Source organism: Calidris pugnax, unplaced genomic scaffold (genome assembly GCF_001431845.1).
Source record: "Calidris pugnax isolate Ruff unplaced genomic scaffold, ASM143184v1 scaffold54, whole genome shotgun sequence".
Classification (NCBI taxonomy): domain Eukaryota; kingdom Metazoa; phylum Chordata; class Aves; order Charadriiformes; family Scolopacidae; genus Calidris; species Calidris pugnax.
In genome coordinates this window covers 14,493,693-14,507,685 of record NW_015090864.1, presented here as the reverse complement: position 1 = coordinate 14,507,685, position 13,993 = coordinate 14,493,693, and positions in this window count along the sequence as shown.

Sequence of the window (13,993 nt, the reverse complement as noted above, 5' to 3'; positions counted from 1 at the left end):
CTGCTGTGCCCCTAAGTTGATCCATCCCTTTCTGGGGGTACAACAGCCATTCCCATCGTAACTGGTACTTACCTACCGAGACCTAATGAATGTGTTACTGCCTAAGACAGTTATGTGTATCTTGTGTGGACTTAAAAGAAGAAAAGAAAGGAAACTGAGTTTTAGAGTGTGCTTTATGGTCACCCACTAAAGAGACCTCCTCAGCCTCCCCTTCAATGCAAGTGAACCCAGCGGTCAGGTCAGTATTGCCTTTGCACATTGTGCTGTCAGATGCATGTGACAGAGATGGTCTCCATCCAAGCAAAGCATACTCGTGTTTAAGTAGCTGAGAAATTATACTGTCATTAGTATTCTAAACTTTGTTTTTGTTTTAAAATATCTAAACTTGTATGGAAACTTCTAGTTTCTGAGCTGATTCAATTTCACCAAATTGATTTAATAATTTTATAGATCTCTGTAAGAGCAGTGTCTGCCCCACTAAGATTAAAATACTAAATATCAGCTTCTGAATTTGACAATTAAAATATATCTTGATTTCTGAATGCTTTTTAAGTTACCTTTCATTTTTGCAGTCAAAGGAATCAGTTTTGGAAGTAATTTGTTCAAAGCTACAGACTCAGCTAAATAAAAAGCAGAATTTATGCCCTGTTCTTTAATGAACCTTTATGTTGCTGGTCAAGGTTATCTACAAGAACAGGAGCTTCTGGTCCATAATTAGTGGACTGTACCACAGTGGATGGATGCATTAATTTGCTTTCCCTCAGATTCTGGTTTTTGTATTCGGTACTGAGACCAATTATTCAACTGTGATTTGAGCACAAAATGATAAGAGAGGAGGACAAATTAAAAGCAGTGATGGAGCAAGTTCAGGACTAGAAACAATTGCAATTACAGGGACTAGAAGACTATGACAGTTAAATGGGCAAGGTAGGTTAGTAAAGCAGCAAATATTACTAAGAATGATAAGACAATTTTAACTTCTGCATACAGGAACAACGTATTTAAACATGATTATGTTACTACTAGCTCTGAAATGTTTTAGCCATGCCCATTTTTTCCAGCTACCCCGATTTATTGTACAGTGCAGTACTTTTGATAGAGATTCATAGTGAGCCCTGTCACATCAGTTGTTTTTCAGGCCACGTTTGGCCATGGAGATGCTGCAGAAGCCTGGAGAGCTGTGGCAGGAAGCACCATCCCTTGTTGATTGTGGGCAGCTCCAGAGCAGGGAGCAGCTCCTCAGCACCACCCTGTGCATCTGTGGGAGCTGGTATTCCCCTGGTGGTGCCAGCAACCAATGTTTATCCCCTGTGCTCAGCAAGAGATGGGGGTATGGATGTTAACCCTTTATTCCCCCCCCCCTTTCCCTGCTGCCACAGCTGGGCTGGAGGAGGTGGATGCCCTTGGGAACCTCCTCAGCCTCTTGGGCTTGAACTCCATTTCCCTTTCAGATGTTGCTGCTGCTCCCACCTTGCTTCTTGTTGTTTGTTTCTTCTCGTTCCACTTTTCTTTGCATTTCTTTTTGGAAATACTGTTTTAAGTTCTAACTAGGTCTGTACCATTTCTAATGGGCTGATCTGCAGCTCCAAATAAGCAGAGAGCATGATGCTTCACCCAGTCCTTCTGCAGGAGGGAATCAGCAAAAGTCACATTCAAGTGTTGTGCGCTGCACTTCGTTGCTTGAGAAGCCACAGGGAATAATTTATTTGCACTGTCACAAACCCTAAGAGATGAGTGTTACCCGGGGGCAGATGGTGAAGAGATAATTAAGTGTCTGCTAATTTGCAGGCCACAATCTGAAAAAAATGTTTTCTCAGAGTTCTTGACATCAAATATTGTTTTCTGTGTGTAATATATACTATTTATATTTATTTTTGTGGTTTTTAGATTTCATTTGAAGTGCTGCTCCCCTTAGTTTAGTTGTGAATAATTTAAAACTCTGTAGATGAGATGCTGAAGTCCTAAATCAAACACTCAAACAGTAAAGAGTATACCATTACAAAGACCCATAATAGTTAATTTTATCTTAATGGATGAGCTCCTACAGATAATGGTTCTCACTTTTTACAAAAATTGTCAGCCTCCACCATTAGCTTTTCAGGAATATCCATGTTATGTAGCATTGGCACTGGCTGTCACCTCCAGCTAATAGAAGTGGGGCCAAACTCTGAATGCCCCTCATGTTGTTTATGTGCTCATGTATTTGAGGATATCTGTGAATTAAAAATTAATTTAATTTATTTTGCAGACCTCATTTAGATGTGGCACAGTCCACACTGAGAAACACTGGTTGGAGCAGTGTCTAACCTGAGATTTCGGATCACCTCCGGAGGAGTCTGTCCTTCTCTACTGACCATAGAGCCTGCTGGAAGACACTCCCCAGGTTTGTTAGCCTTTGAAATATTGACTTGTCCACACATCTGAAACATTTGTTTTTAATGACTTGAACGTCAGCAAAAGGAGGAATGTGGCAAATGTGATGACAAGATCCAGGTCTCCAGAGAGGTGTTCAATTGCCTTGATCATAAAACCATCCCATCTCACCCCTTGGCTGCCTTGTGCCCTGCACATCTTCTGATTCAGGCCACAGATAACTGCAGCCGTGTCCTTTGCTTTCCAGCCTGGCGTGAGGACCACAGCAGTCTCCCAGCTATCATCAGAATGAGAAAGGAAATACATTTGAGGCCATGAATATTTACAAATTTGATTATACATGCAAATTAGATGCTTAGACATATAAAGGCCTCATTTTCTTTACTAGATAACCACACATAAACTGGTTCTAGAATTCGAAAATAATTACTAGAATTTGACATAATTACTAATTTATGCATATCAAATCAATTAGGTACTCTGCATCTGAGTGATGTTCCCTAAATCTTATGGTCACATCGTATTCAAAGAACATTTACATGGGAAAATAATCAAAGGAAGTAATATTGACCAGAAGGGTTACAGAGCTTCTAATCTACTAGTTTCAGAATACATGGTGTAAATGTCTAAAGGAACTTGAAGATGCATCAGAAACTCATACAGAGCACACCATGAATTCAGTAGAAGTAACATAGCAATAGATGTCGATGCTTTGATTATTATTTGCTTTTATACCATCTGTTCCTCTTCTCTATCGTGTTACCTTGCCCCCTTTGGGTATTGATAGGGAGAATTTTCACAGAGGTAAAGTATGTCTCTTATTCTTTTCTCTAGTAAAACTTATTTTCTATAAGATTGTTTTGACACAAGCAGAGCAGACTAAATTAGCTTTTATCTTGAGACTAGTCCTTATTGCTTGACCATTTTGCTTACAGCTTCTCTCTGTAACCCATTCCCAATTCAGGGCAGTAACACACAGACAGAAATCACTACCATGCATAATGCCTGGGCTCTAAACCCCAGTGTACTTCTATTCCTTACCCACCAAAGTATTTGCTACTAAAATGCTAAAGGTATTCAGTTGCATTACAGAGGTGTGTTGAAAGGCTTTTTCTAAATATGGATTAAAAGGTGAATTACCTCTGCTACATGTACCTTTAGATTAGGGTAATCCCTCATGGCATGCAACTGAAATCCACTAAACCCAGAGAGTCCTGGGCAGTGCTGTGGAGAGCACAGTTTCCACGCTCCTCACAGGAATCCTTGGTACAAGCAGAGGGTGGGAAGCTTGCCTGGCTTCCCTTTTGGTTTAAATCCCCACGTGGAGGGTGGCTCTCTGCCAGGGAGGGGAGGAAGGAGTGTCAAATGGGCAAAATGGAATCCAACCATTACAGCAGAATCAAGTACAGATGAAAAGATGAGCACAAAAAAAAAAGTTTAACAATTGAAAACTTGTCATTTTTGCTAATCTTTTCAGATTATTCTGGATATGCAGGCTGTATTCCTTAGCAGTTTTGAGATAATAATAAAAATGACTCTCCAGAAAATGGATGAAAATAAGATAAAAAATAATGGGAATCCATGAAAGGAAGCAATACAGGGTAGCAATGACAGGTACCTCTGAGGCTGAAAAAATTAATCATAATGGAAATATCACCCTCTACGTCATTCTGCCGTCAGATATAGCGAAGAAGTGTTGTTAAAGTCAGTGCCTGGTATTTATGGCTGGGGATGGCTTTGACCTCAAGTTCTATCATTTTGTTATTCTGCCAGTAGTTAAAAGCACACATTGTACTACCGGAACAGTGGCTACCCATGCCTCACTTCAGGCACTGCTCTTGTTGGCCTGTCTTGCCTTGAAGAGTGTGAATTAGCTTGTGGCCAGAAGCTCTTATCCCATTTAGTTGATGTCATTAGCCCATTTTGCTGTACAGCTGGGAAAGCAAGGGACTGATAACCAAGACATCAGAATTAGTATCACTAAAGCACAGGAAGTTTTAACAAAAGGAATTCTACACCAGCAAGGGTTTTTCTATGGCTAGTACTAGTGGTTTTGATAGGTAAAGATATCATTCCTGATTTTACATGAGGAAATAAATATATGTGGTTTGTTATCTGATGTTGCCAAAAAATTTACAGATTAAAAGAAAAAGAAGTTGACTTGGAATGGTGACCAAACTCCAAAGTAGGTATCAGTCCCACTAGTCACAGTAACTAGTGATGTAGTTATCCAGACTGTGCTTCCTATTTTGTTAAAATTTCTTTTAAATCTTTCAGACCACAGAATTCTTGCTTTTGTTTGTTTCTGTGTGTCTCTGACATTTGTATGTTATAAGCAGGGAATTTTTTTCCTGACACTAATAGACTTGGGTCTTTGAATGTTTAATAGCTGGCTGGGAGCTATACATAAGCATTTCTATACCACTAACACCTCCCGCTTCCAAAGACATCACTAAATGCTGGAATACCAAATTAGCAATTATAAACCTGCTAATCAGTACAGTGGTACTCTCAAAGGCTTTCTTTAGCCCAGCCAGGTTAATCTCCCTGTGCTGCCTCTTCAGACAGGAGGAAATTTCTGCAGGGCAATTCAGAGCAGAAATGTAATGTTTCAGTGTCTTAAATGATTCTGTCGGGTAGACCTGGCTATAGGGGGTCTCAAGAGACAGCCTCCCTAGGCTGCAGGTATCCCTGCATTATACCCCCAAAACTGTTTTCTTTTTAAGAAAATTAATTCTAACAAATCAAAACAAATAGCAGTCATGCAAAGGTCAAAAATGAACAAAAGGAGAAAGCTGCTGATCTCATGCTTCCCTGCAGAGAAAATGAGGAAAGGGTGGAGAGTCGCCCAGACACTTTCTGATTATCCTGTGAGATAGGATGGGAACAATGAGGTGGCTGGGGTGAGCCTGAACAGAGCACTTTCATTTTGGCACTTCAACAAATGTTGGCAGTATTTTCTTTTTTAATGTCAACATTATGTGCACAACTTCAAGGTAAGCTTTCCAAGTCACTCAAGTTAATTGATACATCAGGGATGCGGAACTAGAACATTATGTCCTTGATGCCACTTAAAAAAATTGCACAACTATATGTGTTGCCTTTGGAGAAAGGACTAGAAAAATGTAAATGCATCACAGAAGTGTTGGCAGAAACGGAGGGGATTTGCTGCAGCCATTTCCTTTGATGTGGTCTCAGATTGATTGAAACACTGTGAGATCCTGTCTTCTGCTCTAGTTTTGACAATTAAATACTGTCCTGTCTCCCAAGTTGGATCTACTCGCATCTTATCCGGAACTGTCCTTTTGCTGACTCTATGTATATTTTTATACAAAAGAACTAAGTGCTTTTTGCTCTGAACTTACAGCTGGCTGCTGCAATGTAGCCTCAAGGCTTCAAAACCGAGGGGTTTGAATTTGGTGCAAGAACTTGTTACTGCAGAGACAGACTCCTCTGATCCGTTACTCACCTCCCGTGAGCGACAGTGGCTGGTATCGTCCGTGTGTGTCCTCAGGCTGCAGATGAACATCCCCCTGTGATGCAGGTATCACAGCCTCTCAGGCCACATCCTCTTCTACCTGACTCACACTTGCAGGCACACTCACACCCTGCTCCTCTCCTGGCCCTGCAGGCTGGAGCGATGCCTGAGCCTTCCACCCCCTCAGCCAGCACCCACGGGAGGCTCAGGGAGAGGAGGAGGGTGGTGGGTGCCTGTTCAGGCAGACACTGCAGAAGAGATTCAGCTGTGCAAATACAGTGCCAGGAGAAATGCTTTAGGCTAGCCAGCCTTGCCTTCCAGGGGAATTCTCCTCTGAGGCTCCATCCAGGTCCTACAGGAATCTAGAGAGGCTCATGAGAGCTGCCAAGACCCTGACTGTGTCCCCACAAGTGACAGCTCTGCTCTACATAAACTTTAAAAAGGTACAGTCTGCTCTGTCTCTGCAGGGGCAGTTTATCTATCCGATGAGGGCAATATGTAGCCTGCCACAGTCAGGTAGGGGAGACTTGTAAGACTGTCCTAACTGTATTTTTATAATCATGCTCTTCCTGTGCACAATGGCCACTGGGTGTAACTGTAAATAAAGATTGCTTTCATTTTTGAAGTTCAAAATGATGAGGTTTCTCTGTTGCTTATGCGGTGATTGTGCACTGAGACACGGAGTGAGGACAGCTGCCAGGGCCAAAAGGGGTTTGGTGTTCTTGGGAGGGTGGCTCCAGTTACAGTATTTTCTGTCTCACTGCTAAGGTACTTTTTCAGCATAATTCACTCTTGCAAATCAAAAGTGACTTCGTGACAGTGTATCCGCACAGTGAAATCAATAAGATCTTTAGTGCTTGAAACCTGGAGCACTTTCCTATTTCAACACCAGTTTCCAGGTTTAACATCTGCTATTTTTCTCGTGGGCGATGCCACTGCATTCATTTCACTGAAAGAGGAAATGGAACAGAGGTGAGAAACTAACCCAGCACTACAAACATTGTGATGCCTTCAGCTGAAGCTCAGAAGATCCCAGCTCCCATTCATAGCTCTCCTTTACTCAGTCCAGTTCTTTATGCAAGCTGTGTGTTCTTCATAGATCAGTCACAATATTAAGAAGTGGAGACAGGGTGACGGTTGCCTGTTTTCTTTGTTTATAGACAACATAACTGGCTGTAGCAACCTCCATGGCTCAGAGAGAAGGACACAGGATGCAAGAGAGATGCATTCAGAATCCCTGGAAGCCACTCAGTGTGCACACTCTTTAAAGGTGACCGTGGTTCCTTGGTCTCTCTGAGCAGAGATATTCCAGCACGATGCTATTTGATTTGATGGATTCGATTTGAAGGGTGAGCTCTGGAATTAACAGGGCGCTGTAATTTAGCAAGGTTTGTCCCTCCTTAGAAGTTCTGTCTCGTTTCCATGACCAGCAAGAGCTCCCAGGCCAAGGCCAGGAATCTCTGGGCCTTCCACAGATCGGCTTTTGCTCCTGAAAGCTGCTCCTGGCTTCAGTTCTTAGTGAATTCAAATGCAGCAAAATCCCTTCCCCAGGGATGTGGGTTTGTTCCTTTGACAAACAGCTGCTCCTGTCCCTCTGCCTCTGCACAACGCCACTCCTTCCCCCTCAGCACTAAGCAAAACGACGTTGTAAACATGGGGAATCCTTAAACTCTAATGAACTTTCTGAAATGAGACAAAATTAGGATTGATATCAGCAATTGTACATTTATATTCTGTGCTGGCCTTAAACCATATCTAACTCTTAACCAGGTTTGCTACGAGAGGGTTTGTAGCCAAGATCAACTTTACAAACACAAAGGGAACCCATAAAAAGATCTTAAGACCTCCGATTTCTGAGTATTTACTCAGAAATGTGCTGAAGAAGCTAGTTTTGATAGTGTTGCTTTCAAAGTAATTAATTTTTAACCTTAGTCTTTATCCAGTGTAAGACATAGTTTATTTTTCAGATGTATACACTAATTTTCAAAGAAATTGGTCATATGTGGCAAACAAAAGCCATGTACGATGTCAACGTAGGCAACACTGGTATCATTTCTGCTTTTCTAGTATAGCTTACACATTATTTTTTTGTGGCACAAAATAATTTCATACTACATTCGCCAGATGAGGAATGTTTACAGAAAATGAAACTGTAGTTTTGATTGCTAAAGCTCAGCAGCAGGTGTATGTGGGATAATTGTAATTAGATAATATTAACTTGTCCGTAAAGTGCCCTGGATTCACCAACAATTATTCAGAGTGTGTTCAAGCCTGAATCAATAGCAGCACGTGATTGGAATAGTGATTTTTGGAAGGTGGTCAGGAGCTGGACTGGAACATATCCAGAATGAAATCCTGCTCTCTGTCACACATGTGAGTACACTGGGAATCGGTACTACTCCTGAATTCACAAAAATAAGAAATTAAAGAAGCTGAGTAGGGAAAGATGGCCTACTCTGCATTCTGCCAGTAGATCCTGAAGCCAGGAGATTGTGGTTGGAAGGGACCTTGGGAGGTTATCTGGTCCAAACCCTAGGGCAGGTTGCCTAAGACCACACAGATCTCCAAGGATGGAGACTCCACAACCTCCCTGGGCACCCTGTGTCAGTGCTCAGTCACCTTCAACGGTGAAGAAGTGTTTCCTGACCAGAGGGAACCTCCTGTGTTCCAGTTTGTGCCCGTTGCCCCTGGTCCTGTCACTGGGTGCCAGGATCTGCTGCACTGTGCACACTGCTGGACTGCCTTTGAATGTTCTCTAACCTAACCCATGGCTCCTTGTGAAGAACATCCAGTCCTGATTTAAACATTTCTAGGAGCCTCAGTCTACCAGACTTTTGGTAATTCTAAGCATTAACTATCATAGTTGTAGCTTGAAGGGCCTTGTATTGTCCTGTCACTGCTCTCCTTGTTGGCACCTGGACATTGTGCTCAGGTCTCCACAGCACGTTGAATGAGGCAGCTCCGTGGCTCCCACCACCAGGTGTGTTTCACCTTCTGGACACCCTGGCAGCTCTGCTCTGACTCTTCAGAGAGCAGCACTGCTCCCTGCCACGGTGGCTGCGCTGCTCTGGCAGCTGCTGAGCCAGTGCCAAGGGCTGTGGCAGAGCCCTTTTGGCTGCCTGTGAGAGGAGCACGTTAAAGCTCTTAACTCACATGAACAAACTCAGAGAAAACAAGCTCAGATCTTCGTTACGGTGTCCCATCACCTCCAACGTGAGCCTGGCCGGCCATTTCAGTGTCAGACACGCTGCTGCTGCTGCTCCTGGCACGTGTGGCTGCAACCCTGCTTTGGCAGAGCCCTGGGTGGTTTGCTTGGAACATGCAGGGGGAAGTCTTCCTAAAAATGGGTTTCTTGTGGACCGTGAGCTCACAGCTCTCCTTCCTGGCCCCCAGGCAGAGGGTTTTAGCTTTTCTGGGAGATCTTCTGGCTCCCTGTGCCCCTGTATTTCAGCTGCCCACAAGCTGCTCCCGACTGCAAACTGCACTGGGGCCAAGAGCACGATCTCCTTACAAAATTACGCGTGTTGATCAGAAAAGTAATAGTCAGGAGGGAAAACAGAAAGTCCCCCATTTCAGTGGGTGGTGTCTCGGTGCCAGGGCAGGCAGGTGAGGAGGGGGAAGGCCTGGCCTGGCCAGAGCGGCTGCTCTGAGGGACACCAGCCATCAGGCTTCGAGGTAGAGCCGTGAGACGTGCAAGTTTGGGAAGATTTCAGGCTAAATCTGTACTGGGGACAGTTTCTGTGGGGCTGGTTCGTGGTGCCAACTCAGCCAAGGCGAAAGCAGCCCCCGAGAAGCTGTGATCAGAGTGCTGACGACACACACTCTTGCTTTCTTTGGTTATAACTTCATCCCGTTTTTCAAGCCCAAGTACTAAGCAACTATCAGTTTACCTTAAAGCTTGATTAAAGCTGATGGTGAGTAACCTGACACACGCTACGCGTGTTATTCCTGAGGGGAACAAATGGATTATTCAAGGGCACACTGGGAACCTCTTGGCAAGTCTCCATACTGAATGCACCACGGGCTTTTCAGGAACCTGGGGGTTCCTGGGCAGCACGTGGGGCAGAGGAGCAACTCGCTGAAGCAGGACTGGTCTGTATCTCTCTGGGAAGTGGTAAGAAAGTGGGAGCATTGGCTGAGACTTGAGTCACTGGAAGTTGCTTTTGCTTTTATTTGTACCTACTGTTATCTGCTGCCCCTCCACCGTGTCTCCAGTGCTGAAGGTGACTCTTGTCCCAGAGAAGGACCTCAAGGATGGTGACTGTTCACTGACAGGTGCCCACAAGCAGGACGCACTCATGGGAATAGTGGGTGAGTGTCAAGTTAGTAACAGGTCACTGCTGGAAGGGACACCAAATTCTGGGTACCTTACAGATTTTCTGTACAATGGCACCTGACCTGTGAAGAATCTGTAAACTGTGGGGTTTTTTCTGTGTTAGTTAAAGGCTTCTAATCTCCTGCTTTCCTTACTGTGAGCTGCCATGTGCCATTTAGTTTTAAGTCTTGCACTTCCTGAAAGTTTTATGGGTTTTTGATATTTTAATACAGTTTTGCATTGATATGGGTATGCTTTTTTGCAAGCATCTTTACAACAAACCACTACACAGAGAACTATAGCTTATTAAAAAACAAGCATCTCAAGAATAAAACCCTTATTGGGACATCCCTGGAAGTACCATCTCCCAGAAGCCGGAGAAGTCAACAGCTTTGTGCCAGAGCATGAGCAGACAGATGATGTTTGCCCCTGTGAGCTGCTTTGGCTGCCTCACCACAGTTCCTGCTCTGTGAAATATTCTTTCAAGCACGGAAACCACCATGAGAAACATCCATGAGGCAAGTGGATGCAGTAGTCTGCAAGTAGTCTGCAGCTACAGACTGATTTACACCGGCAAGGCACTGAAAACCACAAATGAAAGGATAGAAAGTCTACAGACTTCAGTAAAAATTATTTTCTCTCCATCAGCGCTGCTGGTTTATAATCCCTGAAGACCTGAGACACCGTGTTGTTGAAAAAGGACTTGTAAACACCTCATGTCTCTCACCAAATCTGTCTTCTACTGAACCCAGAAAATGCTGGTTATGGCACCGACAGCTCTGCCACGTAAAACCAGCCAATCGAGCTGTAGCAACAGCTGCTTTTACAGCAGGGCTGTGACAAAATGAGATGGGGATTTAAAATGAACACCTGACACATTAAGCATCGTCTCTGGCCGAATGGCACTGAAATACTTTATCTGTGTTTATTGCCCAGTGCTGTGATAGCACTGACTAGGGCTGAATATGGAGGACTGAATCACTTAAATACTTAGACACCAGGAAAATGGGAATTACAGTGGAACCTAGAGAGAAAACATGGCTTTTTACCACCGCTATGTCACCGCATCCTGTTAGTGGAAACCAGTGAAGAGCAGGTCAGTTCTGCCACACTGACAGCCCGGGCTCAGCCAGGGCACTAACAGCCCACTGCCACCTCCACAATCACAAAGGACAGGGGAGCAGCACCGTCGTTTGCACTTACACTACACTTAAAGAGGACATGCTTTTAAAGAAATGGATATAAACAGCCTCCAGCACGACTGTAGCCTGCCTGCCTGCCCCACGAGCAGAAAGTGACAGCATCAGTAGTATGTGACCAGGATGCATGACTTAGGTACGCAAACATTTGGAAATGCTTATACTATGGAACAGAAAACAATTATAAAACTAGTTTTAAACCAGCAATGTAGTGATTTGGTAGTTTCACCAAAGCCACACTTTTATGATTTTTAGCTTCTTCCCAACTTGCTCATTCCTGCCACTTCCTGAGCAGCAGCTTTAGCCAATACCTAGACTCAGGTAACAACACAATTTATAAACTGGAATGGAAATTGCTCCCTCCATCCCTGACCACAGCAAAAATTCCAGCTGACAGAGGAGCTCTCTACACCAGGAAAGCACCTACCTCTTTCTTTCAATGTCTTCAGGGTGGGATTCCTTCAGCAGATGCCTTAAAACAGGACAAGAAGAGAGAGTATAAAAGTTTTAACAAAATTTTGGGTGTGGGTGGTTTTGCTGTTGCACGTGTAAACAGAGGATGTGGCCCATCCCACCAACCCGACATGGGGAAAGAAGAACAGCTAATCATAGAATCATAGAATCGTCTAGGTTGGAAGAGACCCTTGGGATCATCGAGTCCAACCATCCACCCTACTCTACAAAGTCCTCCCCTACACCATGTCCCTTAGCACTGCATCTAAACGGCCCTTAAACACAGCAAGGGATGGGGACTCCCCCCCCTCCCTGGGCAGCCTGTTCCAATGCCCGACCACTCTTTCGGTGAAAAATTCTTTCCTAATGTTCAATCTAAACCTCCCCTGTTGGAGCTTGAAGCCGTTCCCTCTCGTTCTGTCACTAATTACCTGTGAGAAGAGACCAGCACCAACCTCTCTAGTGTCCTTTCAAGTAGTTGTAGAGTGATGAGGTCTCCCCTCAGCCTCCTCTTCCTCATACTAAACAGTCCCAACTCCCTCAGCCGCTCCTCATATGATTTGTTTTCCAGCCTCTACACCAGGAAAGCACCTACCTCTTTCTTTCAATGTCTTCAGGGTGGGATTCCTTCAGCAGATGCCTTAAAACAGGACAAGAAGAGAGAGTATAAAAGTTTTAACAAAATTTTGGGTGTGGGTGGTTTTGCTGTTGCACGTGTAAACAGAGGATGTGGCCCATCCCACCAACCCGACACGGGGAAAGAACAGCTAACGTTCGTTGCCCTCCTCTGCACTCGCTCCAGCACCTCGATATCTCTCTTGTATTGAGGTGCCCAAAACTGGACACGATACTCGAGGTGTGGCCTCACCAGTGCTGAGTACAGGGGCACAATCACCTCCCTACTTCTGCTGGCCACACTATTTTTGATACAAGCCAGAATGCCATTGGCTTTCTTGGCCACCTGGGCACACTTAATGCTAAAATCCATCCTTTCACTGATCTCTGCTGAAAAAATAGCCCCAGTAACACAGAAGTTGCAGCAGTTTCTAGCAGGGCCCTGAAAATCTCAGCCAGCGTGTTCTTTCTGCTGTTTCAGAGCGCCACCTCCCGGCGAGGAACACGCTCTGACTCAGCTCACCCGGTGCCCGCCCTCCCCAGCGCTGCAAGGCCGGGAACACAGAGCCCAAACCTCCCGGGATGAGCAGCAGGTGTCTGGGAGAAACAAACCTTTCCTGATCCCTCGGAACAACTCTCCTTCCCGCTCCGCCGCACTGACTGCCTCTGACTCAGCTCACCCGGTGCCCGCCCTCCCCAGCGCTGCAAGGCCGGGAACACAGAGCCCAAACCTCCCGGGATGAGCAGCAGGTGTCTGGGAGAAACAAACCTTTCCTGATCCCTCGGAACAACTCTCCTTCCCGCTCCGCCGCACTGACTGCCTGACGTCTGGAGCTGCTCTACTTCTGCAGCTCTGGGGCAATTCCAGCATTAGAACTATTTTTTATTTATTTTTAGTTAACTTTTTTTTTAACAGAATTGAACTGCACTGACGTCTGGAGCTGCTCTACTTCTGCAGCGCCAGGGTAATTCCGGCATTAGAACTGGTTTTTTATTTATTTTTAGTTAATTTTTTTTTTTTTTTACAGAATTGAACTGCGTGACCCGGCTCAACACTAACAGGCCTGGCTCACTAATTGCTCAGGACATTTTTATCCTACAGCCTCCTTCTTGTAGATTACTGAAGCTTACTCCTTTAAAATAACTACTTGCTTTATCTCCCACAGAACAATCTCAACACAAACAAAGCAGGTTTGTTCCTGGTTTTCCCCTCTTCCTTCTGATACGGATCAAGGCAGCCTGTGCTCCTGCACTCAGTCCTGGCATTCTCCTATCACTGGTGAAAAAATTATCTCCTGTAAATTACTTCCCTAATAGGCAGATTCTCATTCTCTCTTTCTTCCCACCTGGGGATTTTTTTATTTACTTTTTTGCAAACTTTGGGAAAAAAATAAATTAGTAACTCAGTGCTCTTGGTGTGACCACCTTCCCTACTGAAACAAGCAGTAGATTTGTTAATCCTATTCAAGCACCGACAAGCCTTGCACACTCACTGCCCCAGACACACTCAGGGGAAACAGAGTTCAACTGGTGACTTTCCCTGCAGGGAGCAGGAAGAGC